The sequence below is a fragment of the Felis catus genome, chromosome C1, assembly GCF_018350175.1.
Source record: "Felis catus isolate Fca126 chromosome C1, F.catus_Fca126_mat1.0, whole genome shotgun sequence".
NCBI classification, from domain to species: domain Eukaryota; kingdom Metazoa; phylum Chordata; class Mammalia; order Carnivora; family Felidae; genus Felis; species Felis catus.
In genome coordinates this window covers 125273539-125299754 of record NC_058375.1, presented here as the reverse complement: position 1 = coordinate 125299754, position 26216 = coordinate 125273539, and the positions used below count along the sequence as shown (strand labels likewise).

Below are 26216 nucleotides of genomic sequence, written 5' to 3'. Positions count from 1 at the left end.
ACTGAAAACTGCAGGGGCGCCTGGGTGGCTCAGTCGGTTGACTGTCCAACTCTTAGCTTCGGATTAGGTCATTATCCTGGGTCCAAGCCCCACATTGGACCCTGTGCTGACAGTGTGGAGCATGCTCAGGAATCTCTCTCTCCCATCCCTCTGCCCTCCCTCACCTTTATGTACTCTAAGTAAATGAATAAACATTTAAAAATATATTTTAAAAAATTTTTTAAATAACATTGCAGACCAATAGCTCGATGACTATGTATGTAGAAATTCTCATTAAAATACATTCAAATTAAAGTCAACAATACATTAATAGAATCATTTACCATAATCAAGTGGGATATATTCCTGGGCTGCAAGGGTGGTTCCACATTCACAGATCAATCAACATGATGCACCACAGTAATAGAAGAAAGGATAAGAACAATATGATGCTTTCAACAGATGCAGGAAAAGCATTTGACAAAATGTCACATTCATTCATGATAAAAATCCTCAGCAAAGTAAATTGAGACTCAACATACCTGCACATAATAAAGGCCATCTATGAAAAACCCACAGCTAATCTCATCTTCAATGGGGAAAAACTGAAAGCTTTTCCTCTAAGGTCAGGAACAAGGCAGGGATGACCCCTCTCACCACTGTTACTCCACACAGTACTGGAATTCCTAGCCACAGCAATCAGACAACAAAAGAAATAAGAGGCATCCAAATCAGCAAGGAAGAAGTAGAACTCTCGCTATTATATACATGTATATATACATGTATATATACATGTATATACATGTATATATACATATATACATGATTCTCTCTATAGAAAACATGAAAGATTCCCATAAAAATCGCTAGAAGTGATATATGAATTCGACAAGTCACAATATACAGAAATCAATGTACAGAAATCGATTGTGTTTCTATAGACGAATCATGAATTAAAAGAAAGTAAGGAATCAATCCCATTGACAGGTGCACCAAATACCACAACCTACCAGGAAGAAACCTAACCAAAGAGGTGAAAGACCTATACTCTAAAGGCTATGAAACACCTATACTCTAAAGGCTATGAAACACTGATGAAAGAAATGGAAGAGGACACAAATGAAAATACATTTCATGTTCATGGATGGGAAGAACAAATACTGTTAAAATGTCTACACTCCTCAAAACAATCTACACATGTAATGAAATCCCTATCACACTAACAAAACATTTGTCACAGAACTAGAACAAGTAATCCCAAAATTTTTATGGAACGACAAAAGACCCCAAACAGCCAAAACAAACTTGAAGAAGAAAAGCAAAGCTGGAGACATCACAATTCCAGACTTTATATTATTATAAAGCTGTAGTGATCAGAACAGTATGGTACTGGCAAAAAAAAAGAAAAAGAAAAAAACACACAGACACATTGATCAATAGAATGGAAACCCAGAAATGAACTCACACCTATATGGTCAATTAATCCTCAACAAAGCAGGAAAGAATATCCAATGGAAAAAAAGATAGTCTTGGGGCACATGGGTGTCTCAGTCACTGAAGCATCTAATCATGGATTCAGCTCAGGTCATGATCTCAGGGTTCATCAGTTTGAAACCCGTGTAGGCCTCTGCACTGACAATGTAGAGCCTGCATGGGATTCTCTCTCTCCATTTCTCTCTGCCCCTCTTCTGCATGCTCTCTCTCTCAAAAATAAATAAATACACTTAAAGTCTCCTCAATATATGGTTTGAGGAGCAACCTGCAAAACAAACTAGACAGCAACCTGCAAAACAAAACAACAGACCACTTTCTTACAACATACACAAAAATAAATCCAACATGGATAAAGACCTATATGGGAAACCTGAAACCATAAAAGTCCCAGAGGATAACACAGGCAGTATCTTATTTGACATTGGCTGTACAAACGTCTTTGTAGATCTATCTCCTGAGGTAAGGGAAACACAAGCAAAAATAACGGGACTTCGTAAAAATAAAAAGCTTCGGTCACCAAAGAAATAATCAACAAAACTAAAACACAACCTACAGCATGATGATATTTGCAAATGACATCTGATAAAGGGTTAGTGTCCAAAATATATAAAGTTATACACACCCCAAAAATGAGAAATCAAATTAAAAATGGGCAGAGGACACAAACAGATATTTTCCCAAAGAAGACATACAGATAGCCAAGAGACACATGAAAAGATGCTCAGCGGGGCGCCTGGGTGGCGCAGTCGGTTAAGCGTCCGACTTCAGCCAGGTCACGATCTCGCGGTCCGTGAGTTCGAGCCCCGCGTCGGGCTCTGGGCTGATGGCTCAGAGCCTGGAGCCTGTTTCCGATTCTGTGTCTCCCTCTCTCTCTGCCCCTCCCCCGTTCATGCTCTGTCTCTCTCTGTCCCAAAAATAAATAAATGTTGAAAAAAAATTAAAAAAAAAGAAAAGATGCTCAGCAATACTGATCTTCAGGGAAATACAATTCAAAAGTACAATAAGATAACTCATCACATCTGTCAGAATGACTCAAATCAATGGATGATGAAACAGCAGGTGTTGCCAAGGATGTGGGGAAAAAGGAAACCTCCTGCACTATTGGTAGGAATGCAAACTGGTGCAGCCACTCTGGAAAACATCATGGAGATTCCTAAAAAAATTGAAAATAGAACTACCTTATGATCCAGCAATTTCACTACAAGGTATTTACACAGAGAATACAAAAATAATATTTCAAAGGGATACATGCACCCTGATGTTTACAGCATCATTTTCTACAACAGCCAAGTTACGGAAACTGCCTAAGTTTCCATCAACTGATGAATAAACTGAGATGTAGTATATGGAATGGAATATTATTTGGCCATAAAAACATGAAATCTTGTCATTTGCCATGAGGTGGATGGAGCGAGAGAATGTTATGCTGGGTGAAATAAGCCTGTCAGAGAAAAACAAATACCAGATGATTTCACTGACACATGGAAATGAAACAAAACAAAGGGGGGCGGGGAGGGAAAGGAGACAGTGACAAACAGACTTTTTTTTAAACTGAGTTGAATCCTCAGCAGCTTTCTTTTTTTTTTTTAAGTTTATTTTTGAGACAGAGAGAGACAGAGCATGAACGGGGGAGGGGCAGAGAGAGAGGGAGACACAGAATCTGAAGCAGGCTCCAGGCTCTGAGCCATCAGCCCAGAGCCCGACGTGGGGCTCGAACTCACGCACCACGAGATCCTGACCTGAGCTGAAGTCGGACGCTTAACCGACTGAGCCACCCAGGCGCCCCAAACACACTCTTAACTAGGAAACAAACTGAGGGTTTCCACAGTGGGGTGGGGGATGGGTGAAACAGGTGATGGGGATTAAGACATGCACCTGGGGTAAGTACCGGGTGATGTGTGAAAGTGTTGCTCTATATTGTACACCTGAAACTAATATTACACTCTATCTTTACTAACCGGAATTTAAATTAAAAAATAACATAAGGTGAATGACACCTACCTACCAGGTTTTCTGTAGTTTTCCATCACTTCACTAGGTTTGGGAAAAAAACATGAAATTTTTTAAAAGCATGTATGATTTTGTGCCCTTACCTCGGTCTCTGGTTCCAGCAGGACTCGGAAAGTGGCTACCAGCTCATTCTTCTACAAGGTCCTGAGACAAACGGGCATTTCATGTCTTCACGTCCTAACTGAATGCAGCTCCGTTCTTCTGAATTTCTGTCAGGATTTCTCCCCGGAAACAAGCCTGAATCTGGAACAAACCATCCACGGCATCTATGATGTGATGTCATGAGACCCCTCAATCCACGGGTCCTTTAGTAAAATACGTCTTGCTCAGATACTGTCTGGGAAAGTGAGGAATGAAACACGGGAACAGCCCAGAAAATGCAAGGGCCTGTGCTGCTGACTGACCGGCGCACCCAGGGAAGCCACCCAGCGCCCCCTCCTCAACACTCAGTGCAACAAGGCAGCTTCTCTCTGGCGACTCAGGAGACACCAAGTTGCTGCAAGGCTCCCAAGGTCTCCCCTGGGTCGGGTTTCAGAACCTGCTGGAAACGCAGCTCTCGTCTCTGTCCTGAGGCAGCGGCAGAGGCCCTGAGTCCTCTGGGGGCGACAGAAGCCCTTCCTGCTCTGAGGTGCCCTGGGTCAGAAAAGCTGATGGGGCGCCCTCTGCTGGCCATCACCGCACACTCAGAGGAACCGGCCCCTCCTAGTTTGTAGTGCTTGAGCACTCTCTGCTGGCCACCATGGGAATTCCTGCAATGTTGAGGCCCTGGTCGCTCAGCTGAGGGATAGAAGGTGTTCTGGGCAACTAAGCCTGTTCTCCACATTGGGAAGGGTCTTGGTGACAGGGCCTGGGAAACTAAGAAATCTTTTCCTTCTTTCTAGTGAGTGAAAAATGAAACCACATTTATTTATGTAATGACATCATTTGTAATGCTTTAAGCAATGTTCACAGAAAAATAGCCTGCCAATTTACACATACTGAACAAGAGGTAATTGTGTTTCCCACCAAAATACTTGGGTTAGATAAAGAATTGACACCTTTGAGAGAGAGATACCGGATTCCAGCTATGGAGTGAGTAAGTCCAAGGGATACAAGGTACAGCCAATGGAATAGAGTCAATCCTGTAATAATAATGTTGCATGCTTTCACATGATAGCTACACTTGTGGTTAGGTACACATAATTTATAGTCATATGGAATAATATGATGTATGCCTAAAACTAATACAACAAATGTGTGAACAATATTTCAATTAAAAATCGACATCCTTTACACTATTTTTAGTTTCTCCTTCTTTGCCATTAAAAAATCATTCCTGGGGTGCCTGGGTGGCTTAGTCGGTTAAGCGTCCAACCTCGACTCAGGTCATGGACTTGCAATCCATGAGTTTGAGCCCCACGTCCCGCTGTGTGCTGACAGCTCAGAGCCTGGAGCCTGCCTCAGATTCGGTGTCTCCCTCTCTCTCCCCGCTCCCCAGCTCGGGCTCTCTTGAAAAAAGAAAAAAATAAACATTAAAAAATCATTCTGGGGCGCCTGGGTGGCTCAGTCGGGTGAGCATCTGACTTCAGCTCGGGTTGTGATCTCACAGTTCGTGAGTTCTGGCCCCGCATTGGGCTCCGTACTGTCAGCTCAGAGCCTGGAGCCTGCTTTGGATTCTGTGTCACCCTCTCTCTCTGCCCCTCCCTCACTCGTGCTCTCTCTCTGCCTCTCAAAAATAAGTAAAACTAATAAAAAATCATTCCTTATTTAGAATCTATGAAATTCCATTTATACCAGATTCTCTAACATCACCATCTTGATGTTGAGAGCTTGTCTGAAAAGTCACTAATAATGTCTTTGATGGACACATAGATGACAAGGTCAGAATGCAACTTACAGGGAGCTATACATCTGTTATGAATTACTGTAAGTATCCTTGGCTAATATTTTCAATGAAATGGGCTTTAGGGATATAGATGAATCAAACAATGTCCATCAGTCATATAGGTCAATTTCCTATAGGACCATTATGCCTTCAATTACTAATCGCCATCTCTTCAGAATTAAAAAGCTAGGGGAAGAAAATGTCTTTGAATTTGATGTAAGAGAAGACTATGGTGTTTTGAAGGGTTCACCTACCATCTGGCATCCTCAGATTGGCAGTGGACAGGAGGATAGCAACCCACTATCTTGATGCACGTTGCTAGTTCCAGAGGGAGAATATGGACCTTATTGTCAAACACTTTTTATCAATATCAGCAGTCCATCTCTGCCAGGTCCAGCCTGCAGGACTTGGGGGCAACACAATGCCTGATGCCTGGGATCAGAACATGAGGAAGGCCAGCTGGGGGTGGGGGTGGGACTGCAGCAGGGCCTGGGGCAGTGAGGGAGATGGCTCAGGGTCACCTCCCCACAGGGCAGGCTCTGGAGTTTACCTGCCAAAGAGCAGCACATTCTCCCTCAAGACATTTCTCTCCATGACAGAACATGGGCTGAGCCCCACAATTCCGGGAGAAATGAGGGACACCCATCTTTTCAAATGCAATGGCCTCTGCAGAGCTTGGCCTCTGAGAAGTTGGAGTCTTGGAGTCACGGAACTCTGATGCCCATGATACCAGCCTTTTCTGCCCCAGCACTCAGAGCCACTTTATACACCCCCTCTCCCCTGGCCCATGTCACCCTGTCCACGTACCTGGACCAGGTCCCTAATTTCCTCCTTGTGCTTCCTCTTTGTTTCTCTCTAACCCCATCTCTCTCTGTTTCTTCCTTTTACTCCCTAGGACTTTCCCAATTCCCCCATTACTCATCCAGTGTCTCTCTCCCTGCCTATCTCTTTCTCCACCTTTCCCCAGGCTTCAGGCTATCTGCTCTGTGCATGCAGCCCTCTCCAGGAGCACAGGGCACTCCTGTCTCTCCCTCTCTCCTGTCATGTTTGGTCCCATGCCCTGATCACAATAGAGGAGAATCTCCCCCCAACCCCCCATACAGCAGCTGCTTATGTTGACATTTGCTATAGCAATGCTGGCAGCATGTGGACAACCAGACATCTACCCTTGGTGGCCCAGCCATAACCCAAAAGCTGCTGGAAGTCTGGCTGCTTCCCTAAGCTGGGAGGAAAAAGGGGCTCACCGGGTTCAAGGTTCCTGGGGGCAAAGTGGATTGGATTGGCCGATGCAGAAGGAGCCATATCTTACACCCAACTCTCCTGGGTTGTGTTGAAGGAACCTATCTCATACCATTGGCCTCTGCCTTCCCCATGCCTCAATAAGGCAACATGGGGAGGTTTATGGGACATCCTGTGACTCACCACAAAAATTGCTGCCATTTGCCCCTTGGAGGCCACCTGGATTGGTGCTACTGGGGGCAGCTGGTAAGGTGCACAAGGGCACAAGAGCTGGATTAATGCAGGGCTTCCTTACTGGTCTCCTGAATCCATTCCTCACCATCAGAATAGACCCTTTCCTGGAAACAGACACCTGCCCTGCTCATCAGCACAAACCCCATAAACTAGCAGGTGCCATATGCTCATGAGTATCTATCTACAAAATTAACCACCACCACCAGAGCTCCCTAAAGTATGTGTCCAACTCCTCAGATGGAACTACAGGTCCTTTCCAGGCAATACAACCCCAAAGAACAGTCTGTCTTCTTCCACCAATACTATACATTCTACCTGTTGGTTAACTGTGTGTACAGGAATCCCAAAGGGTACACCTGATAGGGAATGAGTGTCGATTTTCCTGGAAGCAGATGCTAACACAGAGACACAACTGTGACAAGTGTATTAGGGGACATTAGGAAGGACAAAGTGGAGGGGATGGGGTGGGCAGGGAAAGCATTCAGACCAAGGGGCAGATTAGATACCTTCTCTAAATATATAATAACCACAGCTGGTTTGTAATGGTTCACTGTCCATTTCAAATTTCAGACTGATTGCCCTCTATGTCAAAGTGATTTTGAGTTATTGCAATGGGATCTTCTGTTCTCCTCTATGCATTTTGTCTTCTATGATATATGTGTGGCCTGGGACGAGCACTTAATTGTGTGGCTGCATTTGTGTGTCTACCTGTAATGGAAGATTACCTTCAGATCTTAGAGGTAGATCCCTGGATGTACACACTCTCATACTTATCTTTTCCTTCTTTGTAAAGTAGGACCTGAATTTTCATAGAAAACACACAGGTGTCTTGGTTGGATCTTTTGAAACAGGAATTGCCAATCTCCCAGCCTCAGGCATTATACCCTTAGTTTCATGAAAGTGAATGAACATCTGTTGATGATTTTCTGTGTGCAGATACATTCATTTCCACCCTGAGAAGGGTGAGTGCCCATTCGTCCCATACATTGTACAAATTCCTTATGTGCTTAACCACCTCTTCATCACACTGACCTCAGAGACCAACACTGTCCCTGCTTCTCAGATTACAAAGCTGAGGCTCTGAGATGGCCCCACTGAGAGTGGGTATTAGAGCTGAGACAGCAGGAACACAGGCAAAGTCTCAGGAAATTGTGAGGGAAGTTTCGGAGATGGAAACCTTCAGGCAGGGTGGTGACAGCAGCACAGGGGTGCGATGACAGGAGTCCAGCAGGGGCGGTTCCTTGGTCAACCCTGAATTTCCCGCTAACAGTCTGACTCAGGCTGAAGGCCAAGGAAGCCGCACAGCTGATCTACAACCTTCCGTCGCATTTAGTCTCACAGAGGCACACAAACTTAGGCAGACAAGCATCCCATAAGAACCAATTTAAACTACAAATCTCCAGGGCATTCTTTCACACAGAACCAAGGGAAACAACAGTCTTTATTTAGATAATGAGCTAGGTGCACTTTGGCCACAATGACATTTCAGAGATGACACCTGCATGAACTGTGCTTGAATCCATGCAGCAGCTCTGTGTGGACCTCACGCTGCACTCACTCTCCCTGCCCAGGTTGTGGGCCCTGCCAGAAATGGCCTCCAGCTCCATCTCACTGAGTCCAACACCCTCCCCTCTGCACCATCTCAGCTCTTCCTTCTCGCCCACAGTCTCCAATTCATTCTCATGAGATTCACATCTCTGTCTCTTGTACTTGAGGACCCATTACTGGAGCTTCCACTATTGTAAATCAGAAGCTCCATGTCATTTAATGCATGTGACTCTCTCCCCGTTAAGACACCTGAAGACCTTGATGGTAGGGGTGTGCCTCATCTCTCATAGACCCAGGAACATGGACTCTGTACAAGGAACATCGGCAGAACTGATATGCCTGCTTTTCTACGAAAAGACCCTTACCTTCTCCACAAGAGACACCTGCAGCCAAGCTCAGTAAGGGAAAATGACATAGCCTAACATATATATATCCCGAGAAACCTGAGGAATCTTAACGGTGTCCTCAGCCAGCAGCACCCTTGCATTGCAAAGCCTGTGAGGCCATCTCTACGTCTTCTCAAAGACTCAACAAGGCAGAAGCTGAATGTGCTGAACACATCCACTCATACTGTTCAGATTATCTTACAAATAGTCGAGGTGGAGGGGGTGGGTCCTGTCCCTGAGGACATCCAGGAGCTGGAGGCAGCTCATAGAGCCTATGAACAGTGATAAAAGGGGGTCTGTGGGGAAGGGCCTGCAGGGTGGGCCTGGTAAAGGAGGAGGTCTTCTTGCATCCACAGGGACCTACACAACAGAAGTGATGGGTATGTTGGTATGACAGACAGAAGCACAATGCCCTCAGGAGCTGAAACCCAATGGAAGCAGGTGTCAGCACCTGGCCTCTTGTTCATTCACAGGTTCTAGAACAGAGCATCAGTGCCAGAAAACTCTACCTTCCCACAAGATCCCACCTACAGCCTGAAGGTACCGGATGCTACAAGGAGAAACTACTGTTGCCACACGTCACTGCCCGTGTTTATAAATGCAGAAAGCCAGGGCTTCCTATTCTAGAAGATTGATGGCAGTAATGCCAGTCTAATAAAGGAGAATATTCCAGAGAGGCAGACATCTGTGTCCAGGACCCCTCTGGTGTCCTCTTCCACCGCATCTGCAGGCTTTTTATTTGCACGTTGAGAACAGACAGAACATGAAGGAATGGAAGAAAAGCCCAGCACCACACAGAGATTCAGGGCCACCCCAGGGTCAAAGCTCAGCCGGCCAGCCCGTGCCTGTCCTCACTCTGCTTCCCTCCCTGACAAACGCATCTTCTCTGCACGGCCACAGAGACCTATGAGGAGATGGGGTTCCTGGAGTCGTGCAGGGGGCCTGGAAATGTGTTTTCTGAGAGAAACACGTTACCTGTGCACATTCATTGGTCTCAGATATGTTTATCTTAATCCACAGGTAATTCAGCTTTTAAGTACAATATGAGGTGCAGAGCTATTTTGTCCCATTGTAAAAGGGAGGTAGAAATTCTACATAAAAGAATGAAGAGAAACAGGTCTCAATTTCAGCTGTGAAACTCCCATAAAGTATCATGAGACAAAGTACCAGTTACAACTGCTCCTGGGACACAAGAGAACCTGCTCATATAAACACAACTGAAGGACTCTGTGAGGTACTGGCCCTACAGGTAATCACTGATTCTCTCCCTTCACGACTGCAGTTCCACGTACATTTTTGAGTACACGTGCTGCTTCTGATAATTCAGAGTATTTCCACCTAGGGGACAACTGGAGAAATTCTCTATCGCACATTTACCAACACAGAAGGATCAGTAATGAATTCTGAAATTTATCTAAGAACGCTCAGGACTGCACAAAGCACAGAATATAAAGTTGGAAAGAGTTTTCATCTTTTCCAGTCATGAGACTCATCGCAGACATTCTGAACAAGTTCATCGCCTACACTGAAATAGGAAAAAATGAAAATAATAACAAAATCCCATGTAAAGAAGGTGCGGAAGGAGTCAGCTGCTCCAGAAGACTTGAGGGTGCGGTGAAGTGTTATCCTCCTCAAGCTATTTCCACAAACACAAAGTGAGAGCCACGTGGTCCTCAGCCTCCACGCACTTGTGGCTTCCAGAGGCGCCAGCTAACATGAAGATGTTAAACTGGAGAAGCCTGGAGGCTTGTGAGGAAGTAAATAAAGACAGTAAAGACACCAGAGGACACAGAAAACCAGACAAGGCCAAATAAAAGTTTCCAGAAATCATTGCAACTGAAATGGGCAACAGAATTTACCTTGTCTTTCTCTGCATCCTTGGTAGAGACACAACTGATGTTCCCCCATTGGAGCGGCGCCACGTCCTGGGTCTCATAAAGGCTGGAGGTGGATGGAAGTTGATTCTGACTTGCATAGACTGTGCAGAAGAAAAACAAACCCTCCGCACCATGTCTCATTATATTCAACTCTTTCCCACTCTCTGGTCCTTTACCAGGGGCAGTGGGTTTTTCAGGTGCCTTGGGTGACCGTTGAGAACAAGAGGGAGATCTGATCCTGTCCCTTGAGGATGGTTCACAGGGCCCTGGTTCAGGTGTTTTTATAACTGATCAAGCAGCTGTGAGCAGCTCAGGTCTCAGGTAGCTAGAAATAAAGTTAAGGTGTGTCTCATCCTTTGGAGAGCCCAGCACATGGTCTCTGTACAAGCTACATCCTAAGGAGTGCTATGTCTGTCGGCCTGTATAAGGCCTCTTTCCTTCTCTGTAAGAGACATGTGTTTCCCAGCTCACTATGTGGAAATGACAGCCTGTTTCATGCATGTCCTGAGAAACTTGAAGAACTTTGTAACATCCTCAGTCAGGCCGACCTGAAAGCCCTGTGGTGCCATCACTGCATCTTTTCCAAACACACAAGTAAAAAGACAAAACGTGTTTTATAAGTCAACTCATACTCTTCAGATCATCTTTCCAGATGGTGGAGGTGGAGTGTGAGGTCCCAGAGGCCACCAGGTTGGAGAAGTGGGGGGGGGGTGGCCCAAAGCCCATGGATGGTGATAAAGGGCAGCCCACGGGGTACAACATGGAGGGCACTTCTGGGAAAGGAGGAAACGCTCTGGCAGCCACGTTGACCTGTAGGATAGAAATTAAACTTTTGAGCTGTGTTAGGGTAAAAGGTGAAAAATCCAACAACAGCACCAACACTAACATAGCTGAACCACAGTGAAGCAGGAACAGTGCCTGTCTCCTTCCCCTCCACCTGGTTTCAACAGGGCAGCAGCAGTGCCACAAAACTCCACTCTTCCCACCAGGTCCCACCTAGAGCTTCTAGGAGTTTGAGGAGACAATGCAGTGCATTGCTTGCAGCATGCATGGTACTAGCTGTGTCTGCAAATGTAGGGAAGGAAATGGCTAGTCTTAAAGGATCAGAGGGATAATTCCAGACTACTAAAGAAAGTCTGTTCCACACACACAGAGGCTTCTATTTCCAGGACTACTCTCCACCCAGCCCTTCACCACCTCAACAGCTCCGTCTTGGCATAATAAGAGCTGAAATGATGAGGAAGAATTATGTTTTCATATCATACATTTATATCTTTAATGCATTTCAAGTTCATACTTGTCAGTGGTGTAACATAAGGATGTAAGCTTTATTCTTATGCATGTAAATATCCAATTTTCCCAGCACCAGTTATTCAAGAGACTACTTTTCTCCACTGTGTATTCTGGACACCCTTGTCAAATACTAGTTGACTGTGCATGCATGGGTTTAGTTTGGGCTCTCAATTTCTGTTCCATTGTCTTGTGTGTGTGATTATGCCAGTGACATAACTGATTTCTTTCGTGTCAGAATGCAGCTTGAAATCAAGAAGTGTGATGCCTCCTATCTTGTTCTTTCTTGCTTTGGCTACTTGGGGTGTTTTTGTGGTTCCAAATATATTTTAGGATATGTTTTTCTAATTGCGTAAAAATTGCATTGGAGTATTGATAGAGATTGCATTGAGTCTCTAGATGGCTTTGGGTAGTATGGATATTGTATCTATATTAATTCCTCCAAAAGATGGACATGGATGGCTTTTCACTGACTTGTGTGTTCTTCGTTTCTTTCATCCAAATTGAATTTCTTCCATTTCTCCACACAGGTTTTATAGTTTTCTGTAGACAGATCTTTCACTTCCTTGGCTAAATTTATTCTTATATATTTTATTGTTTTTGATGCTATTGTAAATGGGATTCTTTTCTTTACTTCTTTTTAGATAATGTGGTTAGTGGATAGGAATGCTATAGAATTTGGTATGGCGACTTTCTATTTTGCAACTTTACTGCATTTCTTGATTAGATATTAACAGGCTCTTTTACATTAAACTTTTTATTTAATTCCTTCACCTTACTTAAAAAAATCATTTTATTTGGGAATAGCTGACACACTATGTTACATTAGTTTCAGAGGAACAACATAGTGATTGGGCAAATATATACATTCTGCTACACTAACACAGGTGTAGCTATCATGTGTCACCATGCATCTATTCCAGTACCATTCAGTATATTCCCTATGCTGTATCTTCTATCTGTGATTTATTCATTACATAACCAGAAGCCTGCATCACCCAATCCCCTTCACATAACTAGGGCATCCTTGTCTTGTGCCTGATCTTAAAGGAAAATCTTTCACAATATCACTATTGAGTATGATGTTAGCTGCGGGCTTCACATACATGGCCTTTCTTATGTTGAGATATGTTCCTTCTACACTGAATTTTTAAAGAGTTTTTTAGCACAAATGGATACCAAATTTTCTCAAATCTTTTTTCTGTGTCTATTGACATGGTCATATGAGTTTTCTTTTTAATTTTTAAAATTTATTTATTTTTACTTTAAATTTTTAACAATTTATTTATTTACGTATTTATTTAGTATGTATTTTTCAAGTTTTTACTTAAATTCCAGTTGGTTAACATACAGTGCAATACTAGTTTTGGGTATAGAATTTAGTCATCCGTCTGGCCAACAGGCACATGGAAAGATGCTCAACGTCGCTCCTCATTAGGGAAATACAAATCAAAACCACACTCAGATATCACCTCACGCCAGTAAGAGTGGCCAAAATGAACAAATCAGGAAACTATAGATGCTGGAGAGGATGTGGAGAAACGGGAACCCTCTTGCACTGTTGGTGGGAATGCAAATTGGTGCAGCCACTCTGGAAAGCAGCGTGGAGGTTCCTCAGAAAATTAAAAATAGACCTACCCTATGACCCAGCAATAGCACTGCTAGGAATTTATCCAAGGGATACAGGAGTACTGATGCATAGGGCCACTTGTACCCCAATGTTCATAGCAGCACTCTCAACAATAGCCAAATGATGGAAAGAGCCTAAATGTCCATCAACTGATGAATGGATAAAGAAATTGTGGTTTATATACACAATGGAATACTACGTGGCAATGAGAAAAAATGAAATATGGCCTTTTGTAGCAACGTGGTTGGAACTGGAGAGTGTGATGCTAAGTGAAATACGCCATACGGAGAAAGACAGATACCATATGGTTTCACTCTTATGTGGATCCTGAGAAACTTAACAGAAACCCATGGGGGAGGGGAAGAAAAAAAAAAGAGGTGAGAGTGGAAGAGAGCCAAAGCATAAGAGACTCTTAAAAACTGAGAACAAACTGAGGGTTGATGGGGCGTGGGAGGGAGGGGAGGGTGGGTGATGGGTATTGAGGAGGGAACCTTTTGGGATGAGCACTGGGTGTTGTATGGAAACCAATTTGACAATAAACTTCATATATTGAAAAAAAAAGAATTTAGTCATCCATCACTTACATACAACACCCAGTGTTCCTCAATACTCGTGTCCTCCTTAGCCCATCACCCATTTAACCCATCCCCCTGCCCACCTCCCTTCTAGTAACCCTCAGTTTGCTATTTATAGTTAAGAGTCTGGTTTCTGCTTGATTTTTCTTTCATTCAAGTATGTGAGGGGTCAAATTTAATGATTTGCATTGCTGAACATCCTTCCTTTACAGGGGAAAAAAAAACCCTTCATCACGGTCAATGATCCTTTTAATGTGCTGCTGAATTTGGTTTGCCTGTGTATTATTGGAAATTTTTCATCTATATTCATCATGGGGATACTGGCCTATAGTTTCCTGTTCAGGTAGTATCCTTTTCTGGCTTCCTAACAGGGTAATTCCAATCTCATGAAATGAGTTTGGTGATGTTCATTCCTCTTTAATCGGTGAGAGGGCTGCTGTTAGGTTTCTTCTACAAACTTTTGCTCAAATTCACCAGTGAATCCACCTGGTCCTGGGCTTTTCTTCACTGGAAGATTTTCAATTACTGATTCAAATTACTTGCATTGGTTATCTTCTGGTATTGATACAGTCTTCCTTTAATTGGTCTGTAAAAACCTTCTATTCCTTCCTGATACAGTCTTGGTAGGTTGTGTGTTTCTCAGAACCTATCCATTTCTTCTAGGTAGTCAGTTTGCTGGCATCTAATTTGGCCATAGTTGCCTCTTTGTCTCCTCTGTGTTTCTGTGCTATCAGATGTAATGTCTTATCTCTTACTTATAATTCTTTTGATTTGGGTCCTCTCTCTGTCTTAGCATAGTCTATGTACAGGCTTGTCAATTTTGTTTGACTTTTCAGAAAACCCACTGTTGGTCTTCTTCATATTTTCTATTGATTTCATGGTCTCAGTTTCATTTGTTTCCACTCTCATATGTATTACTTTCTCCCTTCTGAGAATATTGGACTTAGATTGTTGTTTTCTTCTAGTTCTTTGAAGTTAGTTAGGTTGTTCATTTGAGTCCCAAATCTATCCTCCATGCATGCAAATCCAGTGACTCATCAGAGAACCTTCAACAGGTCTTTCCTGTCCTATCTCTGATTCTCAGAACTCTGAGAAAAAGAACCAGAAAATTTACTTGAAGACACAACAGATGGAAAACTTCCCTATGCAGGGAAGGAAACAGATCCAGAAGCAGGAGGCACAAAGAACCCCCAATATATTCAACAGAAGCAGATCCACACCAAGTCATATAATAATTAAAACCCAAAATGTCATTATAAAGAAAAATTTTAACAGCAGGAAAACAAAAGATGACAGTTACCTACAAGGGAAACCCTATAAGATTATCACTGGATTTTTTTCAGAAGAAACTGAAACCGTAAGTGAGCAGCATGGTATGTTAAAGGTGCTGAATGGAAAACATCTGCAGCCAAAAAGAGTCTATCCAGCACACTATCATTCAGATGGAAGGAGAGATCAAGAGGTTCCCAAATAAAAACTAAGTGAGTTCACAACCAACAAACCACCCTGGCAAGAAATGTTAAAGGGGAATCTTTGAGTGGAAAAGAAACACCTAAAGTGACAGTATTAAAGTGCAAAACGCTAAAGCAATAAAAACGAGTATTTCTGTAAAACATCAGTCAAGGTATTCATGATATAAAAGGTTTCAAAATATGACACTACATATCTACAACACGGGGAGGAGAGGAGTAAAGAACTGGTTCAAACTTAAACAACTATCAACTGAATATGCACCTCTATATGCAGAAGTGGTTAGGTACAAACCTAATAATAACCACAAACCAAACACCAGTAATACATATGGAGAGAATAAAGATAAGCAATTTCAAATGTGCTACTAAAGAAACCCAGCAAACCGTAAAAAAGAGAAAGAGAAGAAAGGATCAGAAAGATTCAGAAACAACCAAAATCAAGTAATAAAATGACAACAAGTACATGTCTATCAATTACTTTGAATGGAAACAGAATAAATGCTCAAATCAAAGGCACTGGGTGACAGATAGGGGCACCTGGATGGTTCAATTGCTTGAGAATTCGCCTCTTGATTTGGGTTCAGGCTGTGATCCCAGGATCATGGGACTGAGCCCCATGTTGGGTTCTGCACTGAGCATGGAACTTGCTTAAGATTCATTCTCATTCTCATTCTCTTTCTCTCTCTCTCTCTCTCTCTCTCCCCACTCCCCCCACCCCACTCTCCCACGCCTGTGCTCTCTCTCTCTCTCTTAATAATAAAAGGCACTGGGTGATAGAATGGATAAAAATATAGGACCTATCTATCTTCTACCTACAAGAGACTAATTATAGAACTAAAGTATCAAAAGAAAACTGCAGTAGCAATACCTGTATCAGACAAAATAGATTTAAAAATAAAACTGTAACAAGAGACAAAGGACACTTAATAATAAAAAGTACAATCCAACAAAAAGAACAATTGTAAACATATATTCACTCAACCTGAGAGCATCCAAATACACAAAACAGTAAAAAACAAAAGTAAAGGGATTGATAGTCATACAATCCTAGTAGGGCACTTTTACACCCCAATGGCATCAATGGAGAGATCATTCAATCATAAAATCAACAAGGAAGTGGTGATGTTGAATGATAGAGTAGACCAGATGGACTTAACCGATATATTTAGGACATTCCATCCTAAAACAGCACAATACACTTTCTTTTCAGGTGCACATGGAACATTCTCCACACTAGATAAAATATTAGGTCATAAAACAAGCCAAAACAAAATCAAACAGATCGAAGTCATACCATGTGTCTTTTCAGACCACAGTGCTATGAAAGTAGAAGTCTACAACAAGAAAAAAATCTGGAAAAAGCACAAAAACATGGAAGTTAAATAACATGCTCCTAAACAATCAATGGGTCAGCCAAGAAATCAAAGAAGAAATCCAAAAGGACATGGAAACAAATGAAGATGAAAACACAACAATCCAAACTTTTATAAAGCAAGAAAAGTGGTTCTAACAGGGAAGTTTATAGCAATATAGGTATGCCGCAGGGGGAAAACAACAACAACAAAAACCTGAAGTAAATTCCAAAACCTTATGACAATAAAAGCTAGACAAAGGACAACAAACAAAACCCCCAAATAACAGAATGAAGAAAATAATTAAAAACAGAGGAGAAATAAATGATACAGAAATTAAAACTACAGTAGAACAAGGAAAATGAAATTAGGAGGTGCTTCCATGAAAAGATCAATAAAATTGATAACCCCTAGCCGCACTAATCAGAAAACAGAACACGTATAAATAACAATGATGGAGAAGAACAACCAACACCAGAGAAATACAAAGAATTGTAAGAGAATATTATGGAAAACTATATGCCAACAAGCTGGACAAACTGGAATATACGGATCAATTCCTAGAAACATGGAACCTACCAAAACTGAAGCAGGATGAAATAGAAAATTTGAACAGATTGTTTACTAGCAAGAAGACAGACTCAGTAATCAAAAATCACCTAACAGACAACAGTCCAGGACCAGGGGACTTCACAAGCACATTCTACCAAACATCTGAAGAAAAGTTGATGCCTGTACTTGTCAAACTGTACCAGAAAACAGAACAGGAAACAAAATACCAAAATTACTTACATGAGACCAGCATTACCCTGATAATAAAACCAAATAAAGACACCATGGAAAAACAAAACTACAGGTCCATATCGTTCATGCACACAGATGCAGAAGTCCTCAACCAAGATTTAGCAAACAGAATCCAACAACACATTCAAAAAATAGTCCACCAGCATAAAGTGGGATATCTTCCAGAATGCAAGGGTAGTTCCATATTCAAAAACCAATCAACCTGTAATATCACAGTAATAATTGAAAGGATAAAATATATATCATTTCTACAGACACAGAAAAAATTATTTGACAAAGTAAAACTCTCATCCATGATAAAAACCCTCTAAAAACAGGTTTAGAGGGAACATACCTCAGCTTAATATAGTCTATCTATGTAAGCCCACAGCAGACACCGTACTCAGTGGAGAAAACAGAAAGCTTTCCTCCAAGGTCAGTAAAATGTAAAGATCTCCACTCTTACCACTTATATTCAACATAGTACTGGCAGTCCTAGTCACAGCACTTAGCCAACAAAAAGAAATGAAAGGCATTTCACATAGTGAAAGTACAATTTCACTATGTGCACATGATGTGATACTCTATATAGAAAATCCAATAGACTCCACCAAAAATCCACCAGAACTGAAACTTGAATTTAGTAATGTCACAGGATGGAAAATCAATGTGCAGAAATCAGTAGCATTTCTATTATAATAAAGCAATAAAAGGGAAATTAAGGAAACAATACCAATTACATTTACACACACACACAAAATAATAAGATACCTAGGAATAAACCTAAGCAAATAAGTGCAAGACCTTTACTCTGACCACTGTGAAACGCTGATGAAAGAAATTGAAGACAACACAAATAAATGGAAAGGCATTCCATGCTCATGCACAGAAAGAACCAGGGGTGCCTGGGTGTCTCAGTCGATTAAGCGTCCGACTTCAGCTCAGTTCATGATCTCATGTTTGTGGGTTTGAGGTCTGCGTCGGGCTCTGTACGGAGAGCTCAGAACCTGGAATCTGCTTGGGATTCTGTGTTTCCCTCTCTCTCTGCCCCTCCCCCACTCATGCTCTGTCTCAGTCTCTCGAAAATAAATAAGACATTTAAAAAAATTTTTTTAGGGGCACCTGGGTGGCTCAGTCGGTTAAGCGTCTGACTTTGGATCAGGTCATGATCTTGCAGTCCGTGAGTTCGAGCCCCGCATCAGGCTCTGTGCTGATAGCTCAGACCTTGGAGCCTGTTTCAGATTCTGTGTGTGTCTCTCTCTCTCTCTCTCTCTCTGACCCTCCCCTGTTCATGCTCTGTCTCTCTCTGTCTCAAAAATAAAAATAAATGTTAAAAAAATTTTTTTTCTAAAGAAAAGCACCTGGCTGGCTCAGTTGGTTAAGTGTCCGACTTCAGTTTGGGTCATGATCTCACAGTTCGTGCATTTGAGCCCCACGTTGGGCCATATGCTGAAGGACAGCCCAGAGTGTGGAGGCTGGAGGATTCTATGCTTCCATCTCTTCCTGCCCCTCCCCCACTCACTCTCTATTTCTCTCTCTCTCTCAAAAGTAAATAAACATAAAAAAATTTTTCAGTAAATAAATAAAAAAGAACCAATATTTTTGAAATGTCTACACTACCCAAAGCAATCCACAGATTTAATGTAATCTCTATCAAAGTACCAACAGCATTTTTTCACACAACTAAAACAAAAATCCTAAATATGTATGGAACCAGCAAAGATCCCAAATTACCAAAGAAGCTTTGGAAAACAAAAGCAAAGCTGGAGGGATCACAATTCACGACTTCAAGTTCTAGTCCAAGGCAGTAGGCAGTAAAACAGTATGGTCCTGGCACAAAAATAAATACATACATTGAGGGACAGAATAAAATATTCAGAAATAAACCTACAATTTTATGTTCAATTAATCCTCAACAAAGCAGGAAGGAATATCCAATGGGAAAAATCAGACTCTTCAACAAATGGTGCTGGAAAAACTAGTCAGCTATAAGCAAAAGAATAAAATTGGACCACTTTCTTATACTATACACAAAAATAAATTCAAAATGGATTAAGGACCTAATGTGAGACATGAATCCATAAACATCCCAGAACAGAGAACAGGCAGTAATGTCTCTAGTAACTACCATAGCAACATTTTTCTAGATATGTCCCCTGAGGCAAGGGAAACAAAAGCAAAAATAAACTATTGGGACTTCATCAAAATAAAAAGCTTCTGCATAGCAAAAGAAACAATCAGCAAAGCTAAAAGGCAACCTACAGAACAGGAGGAGATATTTGCAAATGACATATCCAAAACAGGGTTAGTATCCCAAATATATAAAGAATTTGTGCAAATAAACCCACACAAAAATATCCAATTAAAAAATGAGAAGAAATGAACAGATCTCTCTCCAAAGAAGATACAGAGATGGCCAACACACACATGAAAAGATGCTCAACATCTCCCCTCAGCAGGGAAATGCAAATCAAAAGTACAAGGAGACATCAATTCATACCTGTCAGAATAGCTACAATGAACAACAGAAGAAACAAGGGTAGAATGGGTTGCGCAGGAAAAGGAGCTCTTGTGCACTGTTGGTGGGAATGCCAACTGCTGCCACACTGTGGAAACAGTATGGAGGTTCCTCAACAAGGTTAAAAATGGAACTACCCGATGATCCAGCAATAGCACTACTGAGTATTTACCCCCAAAATCAAAAACACTCTTTCAAAGGGATACATGCACCCCATGTTTAGGCAGCAATATTTACAAGACAAATTATGGAAGAGCACAAGTGTCCCTAGATAGATGAATACATACAGACCTGGAAAATACACACACACACACACACACACACACACACACATATACATGTATGTATACATGTGCAGACATACATACATGTATGTGTATATATATATATATATATATATATATATATATATACATATATATATACACACACACAATGGAATCATATTAGCCATAAAAAAGAATGAAATATTCCCATTTGCAATAACATGGATGGAGCTACAGAGTATACTTCTACGTGAAATAAATCAGTCAGAGAAAGACAAATACCCTGTGACTTCACTCACATGTGGCATTTAAGAAACAAACAACCAAAGGAAAAAGAGAGAGAGAAGAGAGATGAGCCATGAAACAGACTCTTAACTATTGAGAACTAACGGTTACCAGAGGGGGTGGGGTGGGGTGGGGGATGGGTGGAATCACTGATGGGGATTAAGGAGTAGACTTATTGTGATGTGCATTGGTGATGTAGAAAATTGTTGAAACTAACAGAACACTGCATGTTAACTATTCAGCAAATAAAATATACTAAAATAAATAATAGCTTTGAATATAAGTGGACTAAATGCTCCAATCAAAACACACAGGGTGCCTTAATGGATAAAAAAGCAAGACCCACCTATGTGCTACCTACAAGAGTCTCATTCCAGAACTAGAGACACATGTAGATCAAAAGTGAAATGATGGAAACACATTTATCAGGCAAATGGAGGTGAAAAGAAACGTGGGGTAGCAATACTCCAATCAGGCAAAATAGACTTTCAAACAAAGACTACATCAGGAGACTAAGAATGCTACATAGTGATAATGGGAAAAATCTACAAGAAGACATACCAATTGTGAATATTCATGCAACCAACATGGGAGCACTGAAATATATAATGCAGCTAACAACAGACCTAAAAGAAGAAATTCAGAGCAATACAAATTAGTATAGGATTTTAACACCACCTTACAACAATGGACAGATCATCCAATCAGAAAATCAAAAAGAAAACAGTGGCTTTGAATGACACACTGGACCAGATGGATCAAATAAATATATTTCAAACATTCCATCCCCAAACAGCAGAATACACATTCTTGTCAAATGCACATGGAATATTCTCCAGAGGAGATCACATGTTAGGCTACAAAACAAGTCTCAACAAATTCAAAAAGATGAATGCATCTCATGCATCTTTTCTGACCACAATGGTAGGAAACCGGAAATCAATCACAGGAAAAGAATCAGGAAATGCAGGATAAATAACATGCTCCTAAGCAATGAATGGGTCAACCAAGAAATCAAAGAGGAAATCCAAAAATATAGAGAGACAAATGAAAAAGGAAACACCAGGGTCCAAAATCCTTGGGATGCTATGAATGATCTAAGAGGGATGATTACAACAAACCACGCCTCCCTCAAGAAGAAAAATCTCAAACAAACCACCTAAACTTACACATAAAGCAATTAGAAAAAAGAATAAACAAACCCCAAAGATAACAGAAGGCTTCATCGAAACCAGAAGCTCATAGTTTCAAAAATAAACAAAATTGATGCACCTTTAGCTACACTCATCCCCCTCCCCCCAAAAAGAGGACTAAACTAAAAGCAGAAATGAAAGAGGATAAATAATGACAGACATCACAGAAATACACAGATATTATAACAGAATATCATGAAAAATCATAGACCAACCAAATGGACAACCTAGAAGAAATGCATCAATTCCTAGAAACATCACATCTGAAACTGAACCTGAAAGAAATAGAAAATTTGAACAGACTGATGAATAGCAATCAAATTCAATCAGTAATCCAAAAACTCCCAACAAACAAAAGGCCAAGATCCAATGGCTTCAGAGCTGCATCCTTTCAACCATTTAAAGAGTTAACGCCTGAGGGGAGGGGCCAACATGGCAGAGAAGTAGGGGTATCCAAACTTCCTTCTTCTCCCAAACAAAGAAGTATTGAAGCCAAAGGACTTTGAATCCCAAGAGTCTGGGTGGAAAAGAGACAGTCACGCTTCCAGGGACCCATGGGACAACCTGATGGGCCACAGGTGCGTGATTGTGACCTGGGAGAGATGAAATGAACAGAGGGAGGGATCCGCTTCTTCCGAGAGACAAAGGGAAGAGAAAGAGTGGCTGGGGAAGCATAGGACTGTATCTGGACAAGAGAAAAATCTCAGGCCAGGACAGAGAAAGATCCAATCTCTAACTGTGGGGCTTGCTGTGGACTGGGGCCAGCTGCCCGGATCACGACCTGGGGAGGAGGAGAGCCAGCCCCAGGCTTGGGGGCTAGGTCAGGGGCACAGTCCGCACTAGGAAAAAGTGATCACCTCCCTGGAGTGATCCCCCTCCCTGTGGGACAGGACAAAGCCTGCCTGCACCTGCCAGTCAGGGACCACATATCAGGTGGTGGGGAGAGATGCTTCCCGGGGCCTGGGGAGCAAGAGTTTGAATCCCAGCCAAATGCCAGGCACGGGAGTCGGGGGAGCGAGACAAACTGTCTCATTCGTATCCACGGCACAGTGAGGACAGATAGCTCAAACAGACTAGTCTGTGGAGGAGAGACTGGGGGCGGGGGGGCTGCCATTTTTCTCCCCACAATCACCAAGATGGGGCCTCAGGGATTGGACAGCAGGACCCACAGTGGACGCCCCCTTCTCCAGACCTGCACTGCTGCATTGCCTGGTTTAATTCTCAAACAATTCTAATTATATAGATACATTCTTCCTTCCTTTCTCCTTCTCATCTCTTCCCTCCTCTAGTCTGGTTACTCTGGTTGTTGGTTTGTTTAAGCAGACATATTTAATCCATTCTCTTGATATATGTTCCAAACCTCCTTCTTTATTCTCCATTTTCTCTCTCTGGATTAAGCCCTATAGTTTCTCTGTCTGGACAACTTTATCTTCCTTCATTCTTCCCCACCTCCTTCTTCAGTTTCCTTTCTCTCTCTCTGGATTAAGCCAAAAAGTTTCTCTGGTCCATTTTTACTCTTTCTTTTCCCCACCCATGTCATGTCTCTCTTTGTATGGGATAAGGCCTCTTCTATCAGCACTACCTCCACCCTGTGATTTACTTGTAGGTGGTGTTTCTGGTTTTTTTGTTCTAGGTTTTTTTGGTTTGTTTGCTTGCTTGTGTGTTTGTGTGTTTTTGTTTTCTGTTTGTTTTTTGTTTGTCTGTTTTCCTTTCCAGAGCTACTTCAATGAACAAGTCAAAGCACACCTGGTGGAGGGTCTAAAACATCACTACCAGTTGGGAGATAAAGTACCCAAGGTCACAACAAGAGAGAGCAAGTAACACTCTCCAAAAAAACATCTCCTGAAGGGTCAGGCTCTGGATAGGGTATGGCCCATCTTTAATATACAAGTGCTCGCAGGTGCAGGGCACATAACAAGCTTTTAAAACATATCACTATCCAAAATGATGAAATAGAAGAGTTCTCCTCAAAAGAAATTCCAGGATGAAATGACAGCTAAAGAATTGATCAAAATAGATTTGCACAATATAACTACACAAGAATTTAGAATAACAGTCATAAGATTAATCGCTGGGTTTGAGAAAAGCATGGAAGAAAGCAGAGAATCTATTGCTGTAGAGATCAAGGAACTAAACAATAGTGATGATGAATTTAAAAATGCTATAAATGAGGTGCAAAATAAAATAGAGGTGGTCACAGCGAAGACTGAAGAGGCAGAGGGGAGAATAGGTGAATTAGAAGATAATTATGGAAAAAGAGGAAGCTAAGGAAAAGAGATAAAAAAAATTCTGGATATGAGGGTAGATTTAGAGAACTAAGTGATGCAATCAAACAGAACAATATCCATATCATAGGAGTTCCAGAAGAAGAGAGAAAAAGGGGCCAATGTACTTGAACAAAACATAGCTGAGAACTTCCCTAACCTGGAGAAGGAAACAAACATTGAAATCCAGGAGGCACAGAGAATTCCCTTCAGATGTAACTTGCATCAATCTTCTGCATGACATATCATACTGAAACTGTCAAAATACAAAGATAAATAGAGAAATTCTGAAAGCAGCTAGGGATAAACGGGGTTTAACATATAAGGTAGACACATAAAGGTAGTAGCTGACCCATCCACTAAAACTTGGCAGGCCAGAAAGGAGTGGCAGGAAATTGTCAATGTGGTGAACAGGAAAAATATGCAGCCAAGAATCCTTTATCCAGCAAGCCTGTCATTCAGAATAGAAGGAGGGAGAGATCAAGGTTTTCCCAAACAAACAAACAAAAACTGAAGGAATTCATTACCAATAAACCATCCCTACAAGAGATCCTAAGGGAGACTCTCTGAGTAAAATGATGCAAGGACCACTAAAGGACAAGAAACATCACCACAAGCATGAAACCTACATATAATATAATGACTCTAAACCCATGTCTTTCAATAACAACACTGAATGCAAATGAAGTAAATGCTCCAATCAAAAGACATAGGGTATCAGAATGGATTAAAAAAAAAACAAGACCCATCTATTCACTGCCTTCAAGAAACCCATTTTAGACCTGAGGACATCTTCAGATTGAAACTGAGGGGATGGAGAACATCTACCATGCTACTGGAAGTCAAAAGAAAGCTGGAGTAGCCATACTTCTATCAGACAAAATAGATTTTAAAGTAAAGGCTGTAACAAGAGATAAAGAAGGGCATTATATAATAATTACTAGGTCTATCCATCAAGAAGAGCTAACAATTATAAATGTCTACGCACCAAATTCAGAAGCACCCAAATATATAAAACAATTAATCACAACCATAAACAACTTTATTGACAAGAATGTGGTAACTGCAGGGGCTTTAACACTCCACTCACAACAATGGACAGGTCATCTAGACAGAAAAATCAATAAAGAAACAATGGCCCTGAAAGATACACTGGACCAGATGGACTTGACAGATATATTTAGAACTTTTCATCCTACAGCAGTGGAATATACATTCTTCTCGAGTGTATAGGGAACATCCTCCAAGATAGATCACATACTGAATCACAAAACAGCCCTCAATAAATATGAAAGAGTTTAGATCATACCTTGCACACTTGCAGATCACAATGCTATGAAACTTGAAGTTAATCACAGGACAAAGTTTGGAAAACTTCCAAATGCATGGAGGTTAAAGAACATTCTACTAAAGAAAGAATAGGTCAACCAGGCAATTAAAGAAGAAATTAAAAAATATATGGAAACAAATGAAAACAAAAACACAACAATCCAAACCCTTTGGGATGCAGCAAGGGCAGTCCTAAGAGGAAAATACATTGCAATCCAGCCTATCTCAAGAAACAAGAAAAATCCCAAATACAAAATCTAACAGCACACCTAAAGGAACTAGAAGCAGAACAGCAAAGAAACCCCAAACCCAGCAGAAGAGAATTAATAAAGATCAGAGCACAAACAATACAGAACCCCCCCCCCCCAAAAAAAAATAGAACAGATCAATGAAACCAAGATTTGGTTTTTTGAAAAAAATAAACAAAATTGACAAACCTCTAGCCAGGCTTCTCAAAAAGAAAAGAGAGAGGACCCAAGTAGATAAAATCATGAATGAAAAGGGATTTCTTGCAGCCAATCCCTCAGAAATACAAGCAATTATCCAAGAATACTATGAAAAATTCTATGCCAACAAACTGGACAACCAGGAAGAAATGGACAAAGTCCTAAACACCCACACACTATCA

General features: G+C 41.5%; 1 long non-coding RNA gene across 1 annotated transcript in view; it reads right to left on the bottom strand.

The window, feature by feature from the left end:
• LOC111561841 overlaps window positions 1-4159 on the bottom strand; it is a 49278-nt gene extending 45119 nt beyond the window's left edge. Inside the window, exons 1-2 of the long non-coding RNA XR_002744775.2 lie at window positions 4022-4159; window positions 3567-3726 (exon numbers count right to left, since the gene is read on the bottom strand). This is a non-coding gene — a long non-coding RNA (uncharacterized LOC111561841). The remainder of the gene's footprint in view (window positions 1-3566; window positions 3727-4021) is intronic.
• Between the last annotated feature and the right edge of the window lie 22057 nt (window positions 4160-26216).